At 46.2% G+C, this 20,637-nt stretch overlaps 1 protein-coding gene across 1 annotated transcript in view; it reads left to right on the top strand.

Annotated features, from left to right (window-relative positions):
• Positions 1-3,177: 3,177 nt before the first annotated feature.
• Positions 3,178-20,637, top strand: part of SLC16A12 (solute carrier family 16 member 12) — a 164,323-nt gene continuing 146,863 nt past the window's right edge. Inside the window, exon 1 of the mRNA XM_063963711.1 lies at positions 3,178-3,288. The gene's annotated coding sequence lies outside the window, so the exon portion shown is untranslated. The remainder of the gene's footprint in view (positions 3,289-20,637) is intronic.

The following is a 20,637-nucleotide window of genomic DNA, read 5'->3' on the forward strand; positions in this document are numbered from 1 at the left end:
CAAGAAAACCGCACTTACAGTACAAGACAATATAGGACAGGTATAGAAAACCCGGGGTTAGGTGCCATCAAAGGGAGTATGGAATATAAGATAGTGTAAGTAAGAAAAGGAAAGGCACATGAGGAAAGAAGTCCTCCTGCGTGCTTACAATCTAAAAGGTGAGGTGCTAACAGACCGGGGTGACACAGACGAGGTAGACTGTGAGCATAGACAAGAGGGTTAGGAGGAGAGTTGACTGGGTTTGGTGAAGAAGTGGGTCTTGAGAGCCTGTTTGAAGTTCTGTAGAGAGGTGGAGAGTCGGATGGAGATGTACTTTGGAGAGTGATAAAGCCTTGGAGAGTGATAAAGCAGATGGAGATAAGTACCAACCAACCAGCTCTACATGATTGTCTATCTCCCTCAGGAGATAGACAGTCATGTGCTTTAATTGTCTATCTCCTGAAGGGGAGATAGACACAACCGGGTAAACAGGTGCCACGTACACCTGCTCCAACAGCGCACACTGAATGGGTGTTGAGAGGGGAGGTAGCTAAGGGGCAGAATAGTACATCATGAGTGCTAGGCAATCCCAAGGCGTGGCCAAGCCCCCATTAAATGGGACCATGCCCACTATCCCTGTTCTTTGGTCTGAAATACTGTAAGGTATGCTACAGATGAGAAAGTTTTTGGAGAGATATTTGTGTGCAGTGCTAGGTGCTTTGATTTTCTATCTATACTGGAAATATTGCAGAATGCTAGCAGTTACTATGGCATACACCCGTCTTCATATTCTAATCTTTGTATTAAAGCAAGAAAGATTGTCCTCACATTACATCACAGAAATGTGCAGACATGTGGACCTTATATTGAGTAACAGTACTTTGGAGTTGTCTGTCTGGTACCATGATCCAAATAATATATATATATTATCCATAGTGTCGACATATTTGACATCCTACATCTGAGTTACCACTTTGAACATCACTTGTGTGAAATTATTAGGAACAACACAGCCTCAGGACAGAACTTCTGGTACTTAGCATAAAGCAGAGATACAGTTACAAGTGTCCAGTACATGATGTTATAATGTAACATATAAATGATTTGCCAATGTTGTTTAGTATTCACAGTTCTCTGCAAGCAATTGCATCATATTTACCTCTCGTTATCCTGTAAATTCTCCTCAGTTCCATCATTTATTTTATAGTTACTGTCTGAATGTGGTAGATACCTTTACTATTCCTTAAAAGATGTCATGTTTATAGAAGGAAAAGGCCAGTCTGCACGGGGTGCGAGGTTCTGGTACAATCTTACAATGGGTATGCGACCTCATGACCATGTCGACCTATTGACCATGTCGGCCTAATACATGTCGACCTAAGCTGTGTCGACCTAATGACCGTATCCCCTTGCAATGATAGTTGTGCGCAGTGCATGCTTTGCCCATGCTATACTGCTGTTAAGACGGGTATAGGTCAAATGAAAAGTGAGGCAAATGTTTTTTGAAGCAATTTTGTCAATTTAGCTTATTCCTTCATCTATCACATAAATGAGTGTAGCCCACTGTATATATTGTGACACTGGGGGCTGATTCAGAGGTGGATGGAGGAACGGAGCGACTGTAAACCCTATGGTTGCTCAGAATATCTGCTGGAATTTGTCCTCCGGAGTCAGTAGAGCTGTGTCTTTCGACACAGTCCCTGCCTGACATTGGCACACCACCAGTGTCGGACTGGGGCATGGAGGGCCCACCGGGGAAATGCAGTGATAAGGGCCCATGCTTAGAGGCTTGGCTAACTAGTAGTGCATGTTCTGGGCCCCTTGATACACACACATATATATATATATATATATATATATATATAGCAAATACCTCTAGTGCAGTGGTTCTCAAACTCGGTCCTCAGGACCCCACACGGTTCATGTTTTCCATGTTACCCAGCAACTGCACTGTGTATCGCCAACTGTCACATTTTAAAAATCTACAGGTGACGTGCAAAACATGAACCGTGTGGGGTCCTGAGGACCGAGTTTGAGAACCTGTGCTCTAGTGCATGCAAGATAATGTACCAGAATAATCACACTGTAGAAAGTACACCATAGTCCTGTGCAGTATAATGTAACATATGCATAATGTGTAGTTCAAGTGCAAAATCTGATCCCTAGAGGAGGGGGTGGGGCCCCCAGGCAGTGGGGCTCACCTGTGGTTTCCCGTGTACCCCTGTGGGCCAGTCCGACCCTGCACACCACTGTAGGGCCGATTCAATGTTGCCGATGCAGCGAGGTGTTGCTCAGCAAATTTTTGATCGCAGCTTATGTACCTGTAGATGTATTAGAAATCAGTTATTGTAATTGCGGTCAGTGGGAGGACCTGACAGAAGCTTATGTCTAATTGAATCAGCTCCACAGTATTAGGAGTCAATGAGGAGTCTTGGACTATGTGCTTCTATATCATTTACAGAAATCCAAGATGATTTCTAATACAGTATCAATACTAATTTACAACGGGGGGCATGTAACGCTTTTTATACCCTTTAATAAATAACGTTTACCTATTTCTAAATACGTTAACATCAATTTTGCATAATAAATATATTGTTTACAGAAGTAAATATGCATAGTCGTTGGCAACATGTGTACATAACTTACAGTGATACCTTATTCTAAGAATGGTACAGTCTATCTAAGCTGATCTTGGTGAACTACAACCCCCATCACGACATGTTCACTAAACATATGTATGATCTAATGTTTTGTTTTACTTGCTTTAATAAATAATTACCGACAAAGTCCACAGAATAAGAATGGATAGTGGAAACTGAATATTATACACAGAATAGGATGCATATATTTTGGGTCTGTCGGTCAATTATATATAATACATGTGTGCAATGAAATAATAACAGTAGATACCAATGTCAACAATCAATGTCAACACACAAATATTGTCCCAGTTATCAGACAGTTGCACTGTACCATGTGAAGCACATGGGGAGAGTAGGTTAACTTAAGTGACATAAGAAGTTAGGAAACTGGAGGAAAAAAATGTTGAAACCTGATTCTAGAGATTTATGAGCAAGGAGTTCACTATTGGCTTGCATTGGTAGGACTAGTTTAGGGGCGGGGATAGAGTACTTAGCATTAGAATACAGGCTAAAAGCACATTTGTTTAAATACATGTAGCTCAGCATCAGTTGAAAAACCAGAAGCTGACATGCAGGGAATTTGCAAACTTCCTTTGGATCTCTGTGAGCTTAGAGGGTGCATACAGCCGAGCCAGCCGATGACTATACTGCTACACAGTTTGTGGTAAGCACTCAGTTTAATCTACAGAAGTTATGGCAGGAATTCATGTAATCTGTGTTCAGCATGCAAACTGAGTTCTGTCTTGGAAGCAATGGGTTTTTTTTTTAAGAGAAAAAAGAAAATTATTGCCTGAACCTGTTCTAGTTTTCTATTTTATATATATATATATATATATATATATATATATATATATATATATATATATATATATATATATATATATAATACACTTTTTTATGTTTCAGTTTATTGTCTATATTAACTACTATCTTAAGAGATCTCTGGCTCATCTGGGAAGATATATGGAATGCTGATCTCTGTGTTACCAACCGTCTAGAGGGCAGGTCAGGTAATAAGCCTCAGGCTGGGGAGAGGCTATGTTTATCACAAGGGACTTGAGTACATGTCTTTGCACTAGTGTTTGCATACTCATCCTTACAATGTCATTTACACCAATGAAGTATAAAACAACTATCTTACAAATAATATTAATGCTTGTTTTAATTTTAATAACAAGCATTAATAAGTTATAACAAAGACTGTTCTATTAGTTTACATAACTTTAAGTCGCTTTGTGAGCACACAATAAACTATAAAGTGTTTTGCATCGTGCGACACCTTGATCTAAATGTGAGGCAAACTTTTCATGACAGTACTATTTGCACTTACATGTGCATATGTTACTTATAATAATGGGCAACTAGTAAAAGGGAGAATACTTTAGGTGGCAGCACTGAGAATTGGTCAGCATGTGGAAACTAAACGTGAAACTGCAGATGTGATGACCATGCATTACTGTGCCTACAGTACTAGAGAGGAGATTACACAGTAACCCCAACCTACAGCGCCTTGCCATGCACAACTAGTCATAGACGGTTGGAAAGGGAGAAATTACTGTGACAAAGTTACCACCGAATGTCTATTAACACAAACTAATCCAATAGTCTTATTAAAATAAAAGGTGAAGGTTTGATAGCCAGATGTAGGAATCTTCACAATTCACAGAGCCCAGTTACCGATTTAAGCAGTGACGTGCAGTGAGGTAAATGACTAGGGAGGCTCTGGCTAGTATAAGAGCCAGATTTACACAGACCTATATGAACCCGAGGGTTCATGAGGGCATTATACAATGGGTAGTGCATCTCCTGTCATACTCCAGTATACTATAAAAATGATTAGAATAATACAAATAAGATATTTATAATATCGTCTTTGTATTTTTCACATAATTTGTATAGTCAAAACTGTGGAGTATACTGGAGTATGACAGGAGAGGCACTGCCTCACCTGATTGCTTGTCACTGGATGTATGGTCTCTTTAATTCACAGCAATTACAAGTGCACTTTTCACAATTCACTAAAGTCAATAACACAATATACAATTGTCACTCACACACAGTGGAAACAGCTTTTCTTAGAAGGCAGTCTATTCACTAGCAACATGTGACATCACTCAGGCACAAATATGATTGTCTGCTTTCTCATGAATCAAAGCAGAAAATAAATATGCCCATGCTCGGTTTTACCCACCCTGTACAGTACATGGTACCAGCTGTGTGCCAGTATTACTGCTATAATTATATATATATATATATATATACACACACACAAAACAGAAAGACTTTCTTTTGGTGCTAACAATAATATACTTCGTTCATATTTTGATCAAAATATTTAAACTTGCAGCCTCCAATTCTCTGCTGCTCCCTACACTAGCATAGATGTCCAGCACGTAATTACATTGCAGTTAAATGGACTCACCTCTCAGGTACAGAGGGTAACGTCTATACAAGGACTGGCTTGTGTGCCACACCCTACTAGATCTTTTATAACCTTGATTGAAAGCAGTCATGTTCTGTTTGGTTTTAATAATCTTTCAATAATATAGGCCTAGTGTGTGAGTCCTGCATCTGGCTAGCTGGAATGGCACCTGGCGGCCAGTAGTGCTGCTACAGTGCTAATCAGAATGTCAGACGGATGCTCCAATCGTGCACTCTGTAGCAAGTAGCGCTGCCTGGATTGGGCAGAAACTTTCTCCTGCTGACTGTCCCGCTCCCTTGGATGAAGTATGTGTATGGAGGCGCCACGGGATGGCCTTGAGCCCTGCTCCAGTGTGCTAATCCTCTATGGTAAAAATTGATGGTACCATTATTGGTTAACATCGATGTTATAAATCATTGAAGGGTAACCATCCATAGTTTCTCCCACCGGTAGTCATCCATACTGTATTACTCACCTGGCAGTGGGCCAATCCAAGCAGCAGGGAGAAAGAAAAAAATTGCAGGGCTCTACGCCATCATTGGTGGAGAACTATTTGATCTCTGCCATCAATAGCAAAAACTATTGTTCATCGATGGTTAACTATTGATGGCAAATAGTTATCCTTAGAGTAGAGATAGGGCAAGTTTTCTTCAGCTGAGGTTCTGGGAGGCAAACTTTAATTCAGCACCGGGCAGACGGCAGAAGATGTCAGGAGCTCACAATGGTATTTGGCAGCTGGAAAACGTGGGGTTCCGGACAATGGGTCGACACTGTCTAGATAGAAAAGCAATAGGTCGGCACCATATAGTTGACAGGTATTTGGTCGACAGAGTCAAAATATTGACAGGCAAAAGGTAGATAGGTACAAAAGGTTGACATGGTAATTGTCGACACACATGGCCGACACAAGTTTTGGGGGTATTTAAATTATTTTTTTTCAACTTTTGTTTGGTTTAGCTTCCACATGGACTACATCTGGAAATAACTATGTTACCACTAATTGGGGTCACAGGTGTTGAATGATTCAGAATTACAGCAAAAAAACAAAAAAAGTCAACTTTTTTTGAGTCAACGATTTCCATGTCGACTTTTTCACCCTGTCAATCTTTTGTACCAGTTGATTTTTTGTACTGTCTACCTTTTAACTGTTAACCATTTGGCCCTGTCGGCTTTTTGACCTTGTTGACCACGGTGTCAACCTATTGCCTGTCTATCTAATAACTGCAGATATTTTATACCACACCAGAAATTCCTCTGACTACTGTGAAATGTGAGATTATCCCCAGATACTGTTTTCCTGTCATTGCCCTCCACTTTGACCAGCCTGCCCTGCCACTGTTGACACTCTAATCAGTGCCGATCAGAGGGCCTAATTCAGACCTGATTGCAGCATCAAATTTTGGGGGTCATTCCGAGTTGTTCGCTCGTTGCCGATTTTTGCTATACTGTGATTAGTCGCTTACTGCGCATGCGCAAGGTTCGCAGAGCGCATGCGCTTAGTTATTTTACACAAAAGTTAGGTATTTTACTCACGGCATAACAAAGCTTTTTCATCGCTGTGCTGATCGTAGTGTGATTGACAGGAAGTGGGTGTTTCTGGGCGGAAACTGGCCGTTTTATGGGAGTGTGCGGAAAAACGCAGGCGTTCGAGTTGCAAAACGCAGGAGTGGCTGGAGAAACGGGGGAGTGGTTGGGGAAACGCTGGGTGTGTTTGTGACGTCAAACCAGGAACGAAAAGGACTGAGCTGGTCGCAATGGCTGAGTAAGTCTGGAGCTACTCAGAAACTGCTAAGAAATTTGTATTCGCAATTCTGCTAATCTTTCGTTCGCAATTCTGCTAAGCTAAGATACACTCCCAGAGGGCGGCGGCTTAGCGTGTGCAATGCTGCTAAAAGCAGCTAGCGAGCGAACAACTCGGAATCACCCCCTTTGTTAGCTAATGGGCAAAACCATGTGCACCGCAAGGGGGTGGGGCAGATATAACATTTGCAGATTTGGGTGGGTTATATTGTTTCTGTGCAGGGTAGATAATAGCTGCTTTCATTTTACACTGCAATTTAGATTTCAGTTTGAACACACCCCACCGAAATCTAACTCTCTCTGCACAGGTTATATCTGCCCCCCCTGCAGTGCACATGGTTTTGCCCATTAGCTAACATATGTGCTGCTGCAATCAGGTTTGAATTGGGGAGAGCGATAAATGGGGACTCTGCTATTGGGCTATGATGTGGAGAAGGCAGGAAGACCACTATCTCCACTTCTTCTCTACCCCAACACAGCTCATTATGCTATCATAAGATGGTGATAGACTCTGGAGAGGAAAACAAAAAGCAGAGCTTTCTTTTATTTTCTGAATTACGGTAGGCTGCTTTTCCCACTACTGTATGGGGAAGCAACATATGCACTAATTAGTGGCACCGCTAGAGAAATCTGACATTTCTCCATGGTAATCCCTTCTCTAAATTAAATGAAACTGTGAAATGCCCTGTTATCACAGGGAAGGAGTGATAAATGGCTTTTCACTGTTTTCTGAATGTAGTCCTCAGTGTAGGCAATGCTGGCTGTGTCTGTGAGGATGGGGGCGATGCCACACTATATTAGATAATGATGGCCATCTAAGCTGTACCATCAATGTTCAATGTTTTACCCGTCAGTAGAAAACCGATGATGATTTAGCCAAGGATATTTGACTACTGCACATGGGCAGACCTCGGCCATCGTAACGGCGCCAGTGCAATCTCAGTGCCATCAGTGTTAAACACACACAAACACTTGACATTGGCCATAGACAATCGATAGTTGCAAACAACCGATGGCTGATGGCCAACTCCAATGTTAGTCTAGCAGCCACTGAGAGCTCTGGGGCCTCATATCATATCTCTGATAAATGAATGGTCTGTCTATTGCCCAGATCGCTGCTGGGTTTCTTTCTTCTACCAAGGTGTACTTCTATATATGGGGGGTACATAGATAAATTCAGTTTGTGTGGTGGGAAAAAAATACTAGGACAATATTACAAGACAGAGGATGTACTGTATATACTGTAAAGTACTCTGAAATGCCAAAAGTCATGTAATAGCAATATGTAAAGGTAATGGTAGGTGGTGCCACCATACTGTGATGTCTTGAAAATGCGCAGACCTGCGTCAGTTGTAATTTCACATCTCATGAGTGAGTTTGAACACTGGCAACATGTATTATCAAACAGGGCATGATAGTCAGTACCCGACAAATGGGACATTCCATTTCCAAAGTTGTGTGGACATTCAACACTCCTTGATCTAAGCCTGGCATCACATGTGTACCAGGAATACCTCATGGAAGGCAATACCATTCACCGTGGACACCGCAGTGGTCAACCACGGGTGTTTAATGACCTGATCAGAAATGTTTGTGGTAACAGACAAGCGACACTGGCTCAAATTACATACACATTCAATGCAGGAGGTACCAGACGCTTAACCACCATGTCAGTGCAGCATTATTTAGCTTCCATGGGAGCAGAAGACCCACCAGAGTGCCCCTGTTAACACTAGAACACGTGACACAGTGCCTTACATGGGCTTGTGGCTTCACTACTTGGACCCTTGAGGACTGGCAACATGTTGCATGGTCCAATTAGTCATGGTTCCAGTGGTCTAGGGCTGATGGTAGGGTTTGGGTGTGTAGTAGACCCCATGAGGCTATGGACCTCAGCTGTCAACACGGCACCGTGTAGGCTGGTGGTGGTTCCATAATGGTATGGGGTGTGTTCATTTAGCATGGAATTGGATCTGATGGTCCACCTGAACACGTCATTGACCAGTAATCGCTACGTTGTAGTCCTTGATGACCATTTGCAGTTCTTCATGGACATCATGTACCCCCACAATAATGGAATTTTCCAGCGGGATATTGTACTGTGTCATTTTCCCAAGTTGTCCATAATTGGTTCGAAGAGTATCCTGGAGAGTTCCGACAAATTGTCTGGCCACCGCGTTCTGGTGACCACGATCGCCCAACATGAACTCAATTAAGCATTTATGGGATGTGGTGGAGAAGTCCATTCACACCCAAGATCCTGCATTTACAAATAATGGGACCTGTGGGAAGCTATCCAAATGGCATGGGTCAGCATCTTTCCAGAGGTCTTCTGTCCACTTATGGTTGCCAATCTGGGACAACTATGATTTGTACAAGTTCAATGGCAAACGTGAATTGCTTGCATGAATTAAGTCAGTCACAGAACCTGTGTAATTCATGTGTGTTCCGGATTAAAGGGATATTACAGCAACCCTAATATCTCTCTATATATTATATATTTACCAAGATGGCGTTAGCCCATTGTAGCCACTTCACAAGAATAACTTGGGGAGGAATCCCTTGGAACCATCCCCGGCAATGTAAACTGTGCATTCGTGGTCAAAGGGACCGTGCGGGAGTCTTGTCACTGAAGCGAGCACATTGCAGGGATGGGCTCCTTTCAGAGCCCCTCTCCCTGTTGTTGCCGCTTCATAAATCTGACCTATGTATCCACATCCTGCAATATGATCTTTTGGCGCTAACATCATGCTCAGATCGCATTATAAATGTAATGACTGATTAATGGCCCCCAAAAAGTTTGTGTGCGTGTGTAGATAGATAGAAATGCTGTTCTTTTCTTTTATACCCCCCCTCCTACTTTTATCTGTTTTATATATATTTAATGATTGTCCACCCCTTCCTTCTATATTTTTATGCCTACCAACCCTTCATGTATATTTAATGATTTATTCACACCCTCCAACCCTTTCCTTTGTATATATTTAATGTTTTAGTCCTCCCCACCTCTTCACTTTTATATAGCTTATGATTATGTGCTCCCGCCCCTCTTCCATTCCTTTTTTACTTACCCGCTCTTCTGCTTCTTCTTCCTATCCTCTTCTGTCTTCATTTTCTTCTGAGTTGGCAGTACTGTTCCACAAAGTCCTCAGTAGCTGAGGGTTAAATAAGTGGTTGAGACTATTTGGATCAATAGCCAAATGCCTGTTTGTCCACACAGTGCGAGAACACTAGGTAAATTATCGTTAGAGAATTTTATCAGGTGTCTGATAGATTTTATATACATTTTAATGTAACCAGGTAAAGTATGTACTAAAAGTTACAAATTTGGTTCTACAGAAAAACTATTATTCTGTCTCCCAACTTTCAGAAATGTTTGTGGGTGCTCTAAATATGGCTGAAAAAGGCATTTATAGACATAGTTACTGGTTGAACAAATGCTCTGGGTGCTTAAGTAGCCACAGCCAGAGGCGGATTGACCATAGGGTTTACAGGGATGATTCCCGGTGGGCCGACGCACCCATGGGGCCTGTTTTGTTTGAGGACATGTGGTTCTTTTTATAGACATAATGAATAAGATGCAAAATAATTTGCATATATGAAAATTACTTTGCCACTTAGCCTGTGATTGCAGATGATCTAGTGTATGCTCTGTCTGCCTGCTTGGCTGACATATAAGATTGAGTGAATAGTGATTGCGATACGGTTGGTGTAATAAGCAAGAAAATATATCTTTCTAAAGAATTATATAGTTTCCTAAATTCTGAAGGTGTATCATATAATGTGCTCATAACATTTAATTTTATTTCTTTTTAACTTCCTCCTTGATGCTGGACATCCCCACTATCTGGAAAGTCTTGGGGGAAGGGTGCTGCTGCCATGGCCCATGGCTAGACCTTACACCTCTGGTGCTGCCCATGTGGGGCCACTAGTACAAATTTTTCCAGGGCCGCTTTTTGTTCCCAATCCGCCCCTGGCCACAGCACCCACAGAACTTGCTCCTATGTCTTGAGTTCATGTTTTGTATTCTACTTATCTATTATTTGATGGACTTTAGCATCATTGCTTTATGCTTTCTACAGTACATACAATAAATAGTAGGGATACCTTACTACATACTGTACTTAAGTGTGAGAGGTGCGGCTGCGGTACGTGTGGTGCCTGCTGCCGTGCAGGTGTAGACTCTGTACTCACCAGGCGCCGCTCTCTCTCACCTTCAGGTACCGGAACCTTCAACGGACCTGGAAATCTTCAGTCGGATCCGGACACCGCGATTCCCTCTCGGAGCTGACCGACGAGCGAGCTGAGGAGAGAAAGGTTTACCTTAAGGGGGGTATCGACCCTTCTTCCACTGGAACAGGGGATACCCCAGGGGTGACCGCGACCTTCACCGGTTGGGTGAAAGGTCATCACTGGCACAAAGCCTCAGCCACCCAGCTTTCACACACTCGCGCTCTTGCACGTAGTGTGATGAAAGGGATTCTCACGTCCGTGAGCAATCCTGACTCCGGCGCTCGGGGACAGACAAGGGACAAACGTACACGGATGCTACTCACCGTCACAAGTCTTGCACTCCGATCTTCTCCACTTACAGGTCCCTGTAAGGAGGCAAAGAGAAACAGCCGTGCAGGGCCTAACTCTAACCTAGTGTGCGTCCGCTACACTAGCTACATAAACAGAGCCCTCAAACTAGCTCGTGTGGGTGGTGCGACACAACTATGCACAACTTAAACAACACATACACTTTGCCCTGCACGGTAACAACATACATCACACTATCGGAATACAAGACCACACGGTGTTGTCCCTTTAAATCCCTACCTGCTGCTGGAAGGGGGTGGGTGCCACACGGCCTGCCCACCTAAACACCTCCGGGTGGCCCGAGCCTAGTGCCCAGTGCCACCTTTATTCACCTTGGGGGGGTACTTACTCGCTGGGCCTAGCGCCCCCTGACTGCGCCCAGGCCGGAGGCCTGACTTCGCCCACGGGCCTAGCGCCCGCCTAACTTGCTGCCCGTTGGGTGACCTGGGCCTTGTGCCCAGGGTCACCTTAATACTCCCTAATTGGCCAAAATACACTAGGGCCTAATGCCCTCTATCTGTCCCCCAGGCCTATTGCCTGATATGCCCCCGGGCCTAGTGCCCGCCTAACTGCGCACAGGGATAGGGTGGCTTGGGCCTAATGCCCAAACCACCTAATCAAATATTGGCCCCCAAACCTCCTATCTGCGCAACAGGCCTAGTGCCTGAATTGTGCCCTCGGGCCTAATGCCCGTCCCTGGTGGTCGAGGGAGGAAAAGGGAAGGGGGAAGGACAGCCTCACTGAGGCCTCACCTAATCCGGGGGCCTCCGGCACCGTCTTCTGCCGCTGACCCGTCCTGGCCAGCGGCGCCGCCTCCGCTGCTCCGCGTCCAGCCGCCGCTGGACATCTTCTTGCAGGAGCCAGACGTCTTCTGGCCTCTTCAGCGGCCGCCGTCTTCTTTCTCGTCCACGGCGCCTCGGCTCCCCGTCCGGCTTCTCCGCGCTCTTCCGCGCGCTTCGCCCGGCGTCTTCTTTCTTCTTCTCCCGCCCGTCTTCTTTCTTCGCGCTCTTCCGCGCGCCCCGTCCCTTCGGCTCCCGCCCGGCGTCTGACGTAAGACACCGGGGGCGGGGCCTATGATGCGGCGAGCGCCGATTGGCTCGCCGCGTCCCTCTCTGACTGGCTGCCGCTCCGGGAGCCGCGATTGGCTCCCAGAGGGCGCCAACATTTGAATCCTCCAGCAGCCTCCTGTCCGGTGCAGGGAAAAGGGTAATCCCTGCACCGGACACCCGCCGCCACGCACCCAGCGCTGGGGACAGACAAGCTGCCCCAGCGCTGCCCCCAGCTAGGGACAGCAACACAGATGTGCCCACAGGGCACATCTTTACATAAACATGAATCTGAGTTGTATTTTTAAGCAGTACAGCAGATTATTATTGTATATAGGTAGGCATTCTTTGCATATCTATATACTTGCATATACTGGGATCTCTAATATTGCTACTAATGACAGCTTGGCAATCTATATACACTGATAGCCTGGTACAACAGAAATAGTTTCTGATTTAAACTCTCTATTATTCTAATGAAATTACCCACTGTTGCATGGAATACATATGTTTTACCGGGAGATGAGATGCCGGTTGTCAGTATACCGACACCGGCATCCCGTCTGTCGGAACCCTAGCAGCGAGGTAGCAACTCCCCTTGCGAGCTCACTATGCTTCGGGCCCAGGTTATATTCTCACTCGGTTGCTGGCTTGGACCTACCAACCTAGTGGGACTACCCAACGCTGGTTGGGATTCCGGTCATCAGTATTTCACCAGATGTCAGTCTCTTGAATGCCGGGATCCCGACAGACGATATTTTTACTGCATCCAACACCTCCCAACTTTGGTGCCTCATAAAGAGGGACATTGGTGCGTCGGAAAAAGGTGCGTGGCCTCAGGAAAGGGGTGTGGCTTCGCGGGAGTGCCGCAATCGCAAGACATGCCCCAGTTTTCGTCACTGAGGGGGCATGCCCAGCGCTCTGTGAGATGCTGGCATGCCCCCTCTCCCTCTGTCTCTAGTGAATAGATGCTATGCACACAGCGTCTATTCACTGCTGCTCTGCTAAGCAGAGGAGCGAGTGACAGAGCCTCCCAACTGGCCCCCCTCCACCGCGGGACACTGCGGCCCGCGGGTGGGACAGTGGTACAGTCCCAAAAAACGGGACTGTCCCACGAAAATGAGAGGTATGGCTAACCCTCTCTTTATGTATATACTCTACTCCTGTAGAATATAGGGCAGTGGCAAATCTAGGAAAACAATGACAGAAGGGGCACCACAATACAAATAATACAAATAAATTAAGCCTGAAATTCTAAGTACCATCCTTATTCTAAAGCTTCCCTCAATTACACTCTATCCAATTTGTTCTCCTTGATGCTGCGACAAAGGTCTGGCTGTGAGGAGGTCAGGCCATCAGAGAGGAAGCAGAGGCAATCTCTGTAGCAATAGGCTGAATGGCTCCTTCAAGCTAGGGGAAGAGTGACAGACAACAATAAAGATACCTCCTACTTACAACAGTAAATATTAGAAGGGCATAAAGTTGTTCACCATGTACAATTGTTAATTTTAAATGAAAATTATTAAAATAAGAAGTTGAAAATGAAACCATTTTTCACTGTGACCGTCACATACTAATTTGCTAGCTGTGAGGCCCTAATCTCAAATTTAGCACAGACATTTGCTAAACTTTACAGTATTTAAGTTATTTTTTTCCTGGGACATCACACCTAGTTTAGAAGTTGAAAACCCAGATCTTTATGTCTTGTTGTTTAACATTAGGTGACTTAAACTCCATTTCTCTAACGTCCTAGTGGATGCTGGGAACTCCGAAAGGACCATGGGGAATAGCGGCTCCGCAGGAGTCTGGGCACAACTAAAAGAAAGCTTTTAGACTACCTGGTGTGCACTGGCTCCTCCCACTATGACCCTCCTCCAAGCCTCAGTTAGATTTTTGTGCCCGGCCGAGCTGGATGCACACTAGGGGCTCTCCTGAGCTCTTAGAAAGAAAGTATATTTTAGGTTTTTTATTTTACAGTGAGACCTGCTGGCAACAGGCTCACTGCAACGAGGGACTAAGGGGAGAAGAAGCGAACCTACCTGCTTGCAGCTAGCTTGGGCTTCTTAGGCTACTGGACACCATTAGCTCCAGAGGGATCGACCGCATGGAACTGGCCTTGGTGTTCGGTCCCGGAGCCGCGCCGCTGTCCCCCTTACAGAGCCAGAAGCAAGAAGAAGTCCGGAAAATCGGCGGCATGAAGACTTCTGTCTTCACCAAGGTAGCGCACAGCACTGCAGCTGTGCGCCATTGCTCCTCATACACACTTCACACTCCGATCACTGAGGGTGCAGGGCGCTGGGGGTGGGGCGCCCTGAGCAGCAATAAAAACACCTTGGCTGGCAAAACAATCACAATATATAGCCCCAGAGGCTATATATGTGATAATTACCCCTGCCAGAATCCTTAAAAAAGCGGGAGAATAGTCCGCGAAAAAGGGGCGGAGCTATCTTCCTCAGCACACTGGCGCCATTTTTCCCTCACAGTTCCGCTGGAAGGAAGCTCCCTGGCTCTCCCCTGCAGTCTACACTACAGAAAAGGGTAAAAAAGAGAGGGGGGGCACTAAATTTAGGCGCAGTAAATATTATAGCAGCTATAGGGGACATAATTCAGTTAGTCCCTGCATTATATAGCGCTCTGGTGTGTGCTGGCATACTCTCTCTCTGTCTCCCCAAAGGGCTTCTGTGGGGTCCTGTCCTCTGTTAGAGCATTCCCGGTGTGTGTGCGGTGTGTCGGTACGGCTGTGTCGACATGTTTGAGGAGGAAAATTATGTGGAGGCGGAGCAGATGCCTATAGAAGTGATGTCACCCCCTGCGGGGCAGACACCTGAGTGGATGGTTTTATGGAAGGAATTACGTGCAAGTGTCGACTCCTTACACAAAAAATTTGACGACATGCCAAATGCGGGACAGCCAGCTTCTCAGCTCGTGCCTGCCCAGGTGTCTCAGAGGCCATCAGGGGCTCTAAAACGGCCGCTACCTCAGATGGCAGACACAGATGTCGACACGGATACTGATACCAGTGTCGACGACGATGAGTCTAATCTAATGTCCACTAAGGCCATTCGTTGCATGATTGAGGCAATGAAAGAGGTGTTACACATTTCAGATATAAACCCAGGTACCACTAAAAAGGGTATTATGTTTGGGGAGAAAAAACTACCCGTAGTTTTTCCCCCATCTGAAGAATTAAATGAAGTGTGTGAAGAAGCGTGGGCTTTCCCTGATAAAAGATTGATAATCTCAAAAAAATTACTAATGGCGTTCCCTTTCCCGCCAGAGGATAGGGCACGTTGGGAAACACCTCCTAGGGTGGATAAAGCGCTCACACGTTTGTCTAAAAAGGTGGCACTTCCGTCTCCGGATACGGCCGCCCTGAAGGAGCCTGCGGATAGAAAGCAGGAGGCGATCCTGAAGTCTATATATACACACACAGGCATTATACTTAGACCAGCTATTGCGTCAGCATGGATGTGCAGTGCTGCCGCTGCATGGTCAGATTCCCTGTCAGAAAATATTGACACCCTAGACAGGGACACTATTCTGCTAACCATAGAGCATATAAAAGACTCAGGGGTATATGCAATTCACGGCGAATCGCGGCAATTTTTCGCCGTTTTTTTAATTCGACTTAATTCGACAGGTGAATTCCGGAAGGTGGCTTCCGGAATTCACCATATTCAATGAAAAACGGATTCGCCAGAATCGCGGGCGAAAATCGGCCGATTTGGCGGATTTTGCCGCGATTTTAAAAAACGGGGAAAAACGGGAAAAACCCGAAAAAAAAATTGGCGTGGGGTCCCCCCTCCAAAGCATAACCAGCCTCGGGCTCTTCGAGCTGGTCCTGGTTCTAAAAATGCAGGGGAAAAATTGGGCAGGGATCCCCCGTATTTTTAAAACCAGCACCGGGCTCTGCGCCTGGTGCTGGTGCCAAAAATACGGGGGACAAAAAGAGTAGGGGTCCCCCGTATTTTTAACACCAGCATCGGGCTCCACTAGCTGGACAGATAATGCCACAGCCGGGGGTCACTTTTATGCCGTGCCCTGCGGCCGTGGCATTAAATATCCAACTAGTCACCCCTGGCCGGGGTACCCTGGGGGAGTGGGGACCCCTACAATCAAGGGGTCCCCCCCCCAGCCACCCAAGGGCCAGGGGTGAAGCCCGAGGCTGTCCCCCCCATCCAATGGGCTGCGGATGGGGGGGCTGATAGCCTTTTGTGATAATAAAAAGATATTGTTTTTTTCCAGTAGTACTACAAGTCCCAGCAAGCCTCCCCCGCAAGCTGGTACTTGGAGAACCACAAGTACCAGCATGCGGGAGAAAAACGGGCCCGCTGGTACCTGTAGTACTACTGGAAAAAAAATACCCAAATAAAAACAGTACACACACACCGTGATAGTAAAACTTTATTACACACTACCGACACACACATACTTACCTATGTTGACACGCCGACTGCCACGGTCTCCGACGATCCGAGGTACCTGTGAAAAAAATGATACTCACCTTCCAGCGTCCAGAGGTACATCCAGGTCCAGAGATAATCCACGTACTTGGCAAAACAAAAAAACGAACACCGATCCATACCGGACTAAGAAAAGGGTCCCATGCTTTCACATCAGACCCCTTTCTCCCGAATGCCGGGACATCACGTGACTCCTGTCACTGAAGTCCCTTCAGCCAATCAGGAAGCGCTACTTCCGTGGCGCTCACCTGATTGGCTGTACGCTGTCTGTGCTGTGACAGCGCATCGCAAAGCCGCTCCATTACTTTCAATGGTGGGAACTTTGCGGGTAGCGGTGGGGTTAACCCGCGGTCAGCCGCTGACCGGCGGGTGACCTCACCGCTAGCCGCTAAGTTCCCACCATTGAATATAATGGACTGGGCTGTGCGATGCGCTGTCTGCTCAGACGCACAGAGCCAATCAGATGAGCGCAACGAAGTTGCGCTTCCTGATTGGCTATAGAGACCTTTCTGTGACAGCTGTCACTGACAGGTCTCTCTGCATTCGTGGAAAGGGGTCTCATGTGTCAGCATGGGACCCCTTTCAGTCCGTTTGGTCGGGTATTTGCGGATTGTTATTTTCTACAAGTACGTGGATGTATCTCTGGACCATGGCTGAGGTGAGTATATTGATCTTTTTTTTTCAGGTACCCCTGGATTCTACATGGAGAAGAGGACCGATGTCGGCGTGTGAACATAGGTAAGTATGTGTGTGCCGACGTAAGAAATAAAGTTTTACTTTCACGGTGTGTGTGTCCTGTTTTTATTTGGGTATTTTTTTTCCAGTAGTACTACAGGTACCAGCGGGCCCGTTTTTCTCCCGCATGCTGGTACTTGTGGTTCTCCAAGTACCAGCTTGCGGGGGAGGCTTGCTGGGACTTGTAGTACTACTGGAAAAAACAATATCTTTTAATTATCACAAAAGGCTATCAGCCCTCCCATCCGCAGCCCATTGGATGGGGGGGGACAGCCTCGGGCTTCACCCCTGGCCCTTGGGTGGCTGGGGGGGGGACCCCTTGATTGAAGGGGTCCCCACTCCCCCAGGGTACCCCGGCCAGGGGTGACTAGTTGGATATTTAATGCCACGGCCGCAGGGCACGGCATAAAAGTGACCCCCGGCTGTGGCATTATCTGTCCAGCTAGTGGAGCCCGATGCTGGTGTTAAAAATACGGGGGACCCCTACTCTTTTTGTCCCCCGTATTTTTGGCACCAGCACCAGGCGCAGAGCCCGGTGCTGGTTTTAAAAATACGGGGGATCCCCTGTCAATTTTTTCCCCGCATTTTTAGAACCAGGACCAGCTCGAAGAGCCCGAGGCTGGTTATGCTTTGGAGGGGGGACCCCACGCAATTTTTATTTCGGATTGTACCGTTCCAGCAATAAAAAAAAAAAAAAAAAAATATTTTAAAAAAATTATAAATAATATTTGTGCCTCCAAAAAAAAAAAAAAAAGTACCTAATCCCTTCTAATATAAATAGATCTGCTATTCCCAAAAAAAAAAACCACAAAAAAAACCATGTTTACATTTTTTTTATTTGTTTTCACCCTCCAAAGTGTGGCGGATTGAAAATGACGAATTTGCTGTCTAAAAGCACTGCTGTCGAATTTCCAAACTTGAATTGAATATGCTTTGGTCGAATTGCAGCACTTATATCATTGCAGACAAGTCGAATTTGCAAAAATTCGAATTTCAAAAAGTCGAATTTTGAAAGTCCGTTTTTTGGTCGGAAAGCACTGAATTGCATAGGCGAATTTTTTTTTTGGTCGAAAATGACCCGAAATTCGACAATTTCGGGAATTCGACCGCAATTGCATATACCCCTCAGTCTTATACATGAGAGATGCACAGAGGGAGATCTGCCGGCTGGCATCTAAAATAAGTGCATTGTCCATTTCTGCTAGGAGAGGCTTATGGACTCGGCAGTGGACAGGGGATGCAGATTCCAAAAGGCACATGGAAGTTTTGCCTTATAAGGGTGAGGAGTTATTCGGGGATGGTCTCTCGGACCTCGTTTCCACAGCAACAGCTGGGAAGTCAGCATTTTTACCCCATGTTCCCTCACAGCCTAAAAAAGCGCCGTTTTATCAGGTACAGTCCTTTCGGACCCAGAAAAACAGGCGAGGAAAAGGCGGATCCTTTCTGTCCAGAGGCAGAGGTAGGGGAAAAAGGCTGCAACAAACAGCTGGTTCCCAGGAGCAAAAGTCCTCCCCCGCTTCTTCCAAGTCCGCCGCATGACGGTGGGGCTCCACAGGCGGAGCCAGGTACGGTGGGGGGCCGCCTCAAAAATTTCAGCGATCAGTGGGCTCGCTCACAGGTGGATCCCTGGATCTTTCAAGTAGTATCTCAGGGGTACAAGCTGGAATTCGAGGCGTCTCCCCCCCGCCGTTTCCTCAAATCTGCCTTGCCAACAACTCCCTCGGACAGGGAGGCTGTGCTAGAGGCAATTCACAAGCTGTATTCCCAGCAGGTGATAGTCAAGGTGCCCCTACTTCAACAAGGACGGGGTTACTATTCCACACTGTTTGTGGTTCCGAAACCGGACGGTTCGGTGAGACCCATTTTAAATTTGAAATCCTTGAACACATACATAAAAAAATTCAAGTTCAAGATGGAATCGCTCAGGGCGGTTATTGCAAGTCTAGACGAGGGGGATTACATGGTATCCCTGGACATCAAGGATGCTTACCTGCATGTCCCCTTTTATCATCCTCACCAGGAGTACCTCAGATTTGCGGTACAGAATTGCCATTACCAATTCCAGACGCTGCCGTTTGGTCTGTCCACGGCACCGAGGGTGTTTACCAAGGTAATGGCGGAAATGATGATACTCCTTCGAAAAAAGGGAGTTTTAATTATCCCGTACTTGGACGATCTCCTAATAAAGGCGAGATCCAGGGAGCAGTTGTTGGTAGGAGTAGCACTATCTCAGGAGGTGCTACACCAGCACGGTTGGATTCTGAATATTCCAAAGTCACAGCTGGTTCCGACGACACGTCTACTGTTCCTGGGAATGATTCTGGACACAGTCCAGAAAAAAGTGTTTCTCCCGGAGGAAAAAGCCAAGGAGCTGTCATCTCTAGTCAGAAACCTCCTGAAACCAAAACAGGTGTCGGTGCATCACTGCACGCGAGTCCTGGGAAAGATGGTGGCTTCTTACGAAGCAATTCCTTTCGGCAGGTTCCATGCCAGAATCTTTCAGTGGGACCTGTTGGACCAATGGTCCGGATCGCATCTTCAGATGCATCGGCTAATAACCCTGTCTCCAAGAACCAGGGTGTCTCTACTGTGGTGGCTGCAGAGTGCTTATCTTCTAGAGGGCCGCAGATGCGGCATACAGGACTGGGTCCTGGTGACCACGGATGCCAGCCTTCGAGGCTGGGGGGCAGTCACACAGGGAAGAAACTTCCAAGGACTATGGTCGAGTCAGGAGACTTCCCTACACATAAATATTCTAGAACTAAGGGCCATTTACAATGCCCTAAGTCAGGCAAAATCCCTGCTTCTACACCAGCCGGTACTGATCCAGTCAGACAACATCACGGCGGTCGCCCATGTAAACCGACAGGGCGGCACAAGAAGCAGGACGGCAATGGCAGAAGCCACAAGAATTCTCCGATGGGCGGAAAATCACGTGCTAGCACTGTCAGCAGTGTTCATTCCGG

The sequence above is a fragment of the Pseudophryne corroboree genome, chromosome 3, assembly GCF_028390025.1.
Source record: "Pseudophryne corroboree isolate aPseCor3 chromosome 3, aPseCor3.hap2, whole genome shotgun sequence".
Taxonomy (NCBI): domain Eukaryota; kingdom Metazoa; phylum Chordata; class Amphibia; order Anura; family Myobatrachidae; genus Pseudophryne; species Pseudophryne corroboree.